General features: G+C 40.0%; 1 pseudogene; it reads left to right on the top strand.

The window, feature by feature from the left end:
* The first annotated feature begins 366 nt into the window (after positions 1–366).
* LOC132228828 (U2 spliceosomal RNA) lies at positions 367–439 on the top strand (annotated as a pseudogene).
* The last annotated feature ends 3,617 nt before the right edge of the window (positions 440–4,056 follow it).

Here is a 4,056-nt window from a genome sequence, read left to right on the forward strand (position 1 = left end):
TAGGGTTTTCTATGTACAGTATCATGTCATCTGTGAATTATGAGAGTTTTACATCCTCCTTTCTGCCTGCTTGCAGCCAAGGCCTGTGGATACAATTTTTAAATATACAATTTCTAACTATTGCTGAAATAGAAAAATGAAATTGATTTTTTGTGTTTATTTGCACTCAGCAAACTTTTTAAATTCTCATTTGAGTTGTCCAAGTTGGAAATATAGCATTTGCAAAAGATAACAGTTTTGTTTCTTCCTTTTAAAATCTCACATCTCTTTTTTTCTTTCTCTTGTCATTTTATGCTAAGTGCCTAGAATAATGTTAACTAGAAGTGGTGATTTGGATTGATTTTAACATTACTTCATAAGATATATATCGCTTCTCGGCCTTTTGGCTAAGATCAAGTGTAGCATAAAATATAATCTTTATATGAACATTACACCTTATCAGGTTAAAGAATCTCTTGTCTAAAGAATCTCTTAGTTTGTTGAATTTTGTGGATGTTGAATTTTATTTATCTTGCTTTTGCATCTTTTGAGATAATTGTAATATCTTCCTCTTAGAATCTTTTAATTTGTTGAATGTAATTTTTCAAATCAAGTTACCCTTGCCTTCTTCAAATAAACACAAGTTTGCTGGTTTTGTTGTGCTATTATTTTATTTAGAATTTTAAAATTTGTATTCATAAATAGATTGGCTCATAATTTTTCTTTCTCATACCGTTCTTGGCAGGGTCAGGTATCAAGGTTATGCTAGCCTCATAAAATGAGTTAGAGGGTTTTAATCTTTTGTGTGGTATATTACAACTAATTTGTGAGATTAGACTTTTTCATTAAAATTTGGCAAAGTAAAATAATCTAAGCCTGATGTTTTCTTTATGCAAAATTCTTAACTATTAATGTGATAATCATCATCTATTATATATATAAAAGCCCAGCGACCGTACTGCAGAACAACCAGTCGACCAGTCGCTATGAAGTACACTGACCTACAGGGAGCAGATGCTCAATGCAGGAGCTGCCCCCTGGTGGTCAGTGTGCTCTCACAGTGGGCGCGCCGCTTGGCGAACTGGGATGAGCATCTGCTCCCACAGTGGGAGCAGTCACTAGCAGGCCCAGGGTGAGCTGAGTGTCTGCACCTATCAAATACCTGAGACAATCCAGACTCTGCCCTGACCCCACCAGCTGATGTAGGCCCTGTAAGGTGTGTTCTAGAAAGAGCGCAGGGAACTGGCATAAGCGGATGGCAAGAGGGGACATGACTGTGGACCCCCCGGGTAGGCTGTCCTGATGGCTGAGGATCCTGGAGCACAGCTGCCCTGAACACCCCTGATGGTGTCACTAACCTGGCACCACACATCAAGGACATTCACCAAGTGGCTTTGGGGTGCAAAGCTCTCTGTCAGGTTCCTCCAGGACACAGAACATGCCTTTACCCAAGACATTATTACCCTGAAATATCAGCTCAGACTAATTTCCTCATTCAGCAGACACTCAGAGGGTGGGTCCACAGCCGCTCGGCTGACTGGGATGCACCCTCTCCAATCTGGGATCCCTCTCGCAATCCAGGACCGCTGGTTCCTAACCTCTTGCCTTCCTGCCTGCATGATTGCCCCTAATCGCCTCTGCCTGCCAGCCTGATCACCCCCTAAATGCCCTCCCCTGCTGGCCTGATTACCCCTAACTGCTCTCCCCTGCCAACCTGATCGCTCCTAACCACCTCTGCCTTGGCCCCTGCCACCGTGGCTTTGTCTGGAAGGACATCCAGAAGATGTCTGGTCTAATTAGCATATTACCCTTTTATTAATATAGATTGTTCTTTTTTGTACTTAATTGCATTTTACATGTGTATTTTTCACTTTACTTACAAAAGGTTTTTGTAGGGGATTCTCTGAGGCCTAAAACAAAGGGTATCTTTACCCAGAAAGCATTTTTGTTTTTTTTTTCCAGGATTACCATTCCAGGTTTACATTAACAAAGTTTACCACTTCGGATTTCCTGGACCACTTAGAAAGTACCAATCTCAGCTGTAAATCCCTGGTAAGGCAATCTTATATCCATAATCTCTCAGGAATTCTGGTTTGATCCTATTTTCCCATCAGCATCTGGGGGATGGACTTAGATTAGGCTTACTTCTTGTTCCTCTTACTCCAATGTTGTGTCCCTTTAGGTCCTAGCTTAATAGAGGAAAGGGTTTCCTATTAAACTTCACACCTGGAGTGCGAATAAGTTTTTGACCTCTTTCACCTTCACCCCTTATGTCTGCCAAAACTGAAGCCTAGGTTTGCTTGGTTCAGGAATGCTCTGAAAGCAATTTTGGAGCTCTGCTTATCGGTTTCTCATTTTCCCTGAGATCTTTCCTGGTGTTAATTAATACCTTGTCATCAATTTTCACTTTTAAGGACACTTTTTCTATATTATAAACAAAGTTGTAATTGTGCTTAATGGAAGGGTTGGTTCAAATAACCTAATATGTCATAGAAATTGGAATTAATCACCATCTTTTTTCTCACTATTGCCTGAAGAACTGAATAAATAATTCTTAAATTCCCTTCAGAAAGGGTATTGATCCTGAAAATGCATTTTCTAGAAAAGATGTCTCTCAAAGAAGAACAAAGTTGGAGGGATCACAATACCAGATATCAAGCTATATTACAAAGCCACTGTTCTCAAAACTACCTGGTACTGGCACAAGAACAGACATACAGACCAATGGAACAGAACAAAGAACACAGAAATCGACCCAAGCCATTATGCTCAATTAATATTTGACAAAGGAGGCAAGAGCATACAATGGAGTCAAGACATTCTCTTCACTAAATGGTGCTGGAAAAACTGGACAGATACATGCAAAAAAAATGAAACTAGACCACCAACTTACACCATACACAAAAATAAACTCAAAATGGATAAAGGACTTAAAAGTAAGATGGGAAACCATAGTAATCTTAGAAGAATCCATAGGCAGCAAAATATCAGACATATGTTGTAGCAGTATCTTGACTGATACAGCTCTTAGGACAATGGAAACTAAGGAGAAAATAGAGAAATGGGACTACATCAAAATAAAAAGCTTCTGCACAGCAAAAGAAACCATCAACAAAACAACAAGAGAGCCCACTGCGTGGGAGAACATATTTGACAATGTTATATCTGGTGAGGGTTTAATCTCCAAAATTTATAGGGAACACATACAACTTAACAAAAGGAAGATAAATAATCCAATCAAAAAATGGGCAAAGGACCTAAATAGACACTTTTCGAAAGTGGACATACAGAAGGCCAAGAGACATATGAAAACATGTCACTAATCATCTGAAAGATGCAAATCAAAACAACAGTGAGGTACCATCTCACACCTGTCAGAATGGCTATCATCAACAAGTCAACAAATGACAAGTTTTAGAGAGGATGTGGAGAAAAAGGAACCCTCCTGCACCATTGGTGGGAATGCAGAATGGTTTCCACAGTGCAGCCACTGTGGAAAACAGTATGGAGTTTCCTCAAAAAATTAGAAATGGAAGTCCCATTTGACAGGGTCATCCCTCTTTTAGGAATATATCCCAAGAAATCAGAAACACCAGTCAGAAAGGATATATGCACCCCTATGTTCATAGCAGCACAATTTACAATAGCTAAGATTTAGAGACAGCCTACATGCCCATCAGCAGATGAGTGGATTAAAAAACGGTGGTACATCTACATAGTGGAATACTACACTGCTGTAAAAAAGAAGGAACTCTTGCCATTTGCAACAGCATGGATGGACCTGGAGAGCATTATGCTAAGTGAAATAAGCCAGTTGGAGAAAGATAAATATCTCATGATCTCACTCATTTGTGGAATATAATGAACAACATACATTGATGATCAAATATAGACCCAGAGACATAGAAACATCGAACTCACTGTCCAACCTCAGAGGGAAGGTGTGTGTGTGGTGGGTGGGGGGGAGGGTGGTTAAAAGATCAACCAAAGGACTTGTATGCATGCATAAAAGCATAACCCATGGACACAGACAGTAGGGGGGTGAAGAGTTGTACTGGGGGGGGGGAGGTAGGAACG

This window comes from Myotis daubentonii, chromosome 2, assembly GCF_963259705.1.
Source record: "Myotis daubentonii chromosome 2, mMyoDau2.1, whole genome shotgun sequence".
In the NCBI taxonomy this organism is placed as follows: Eukaryota; Metazoa; Chordata; class Mammalia; order Chiroptera; family Vespertilionidae; genus Myotis; species Myotis daubentonii.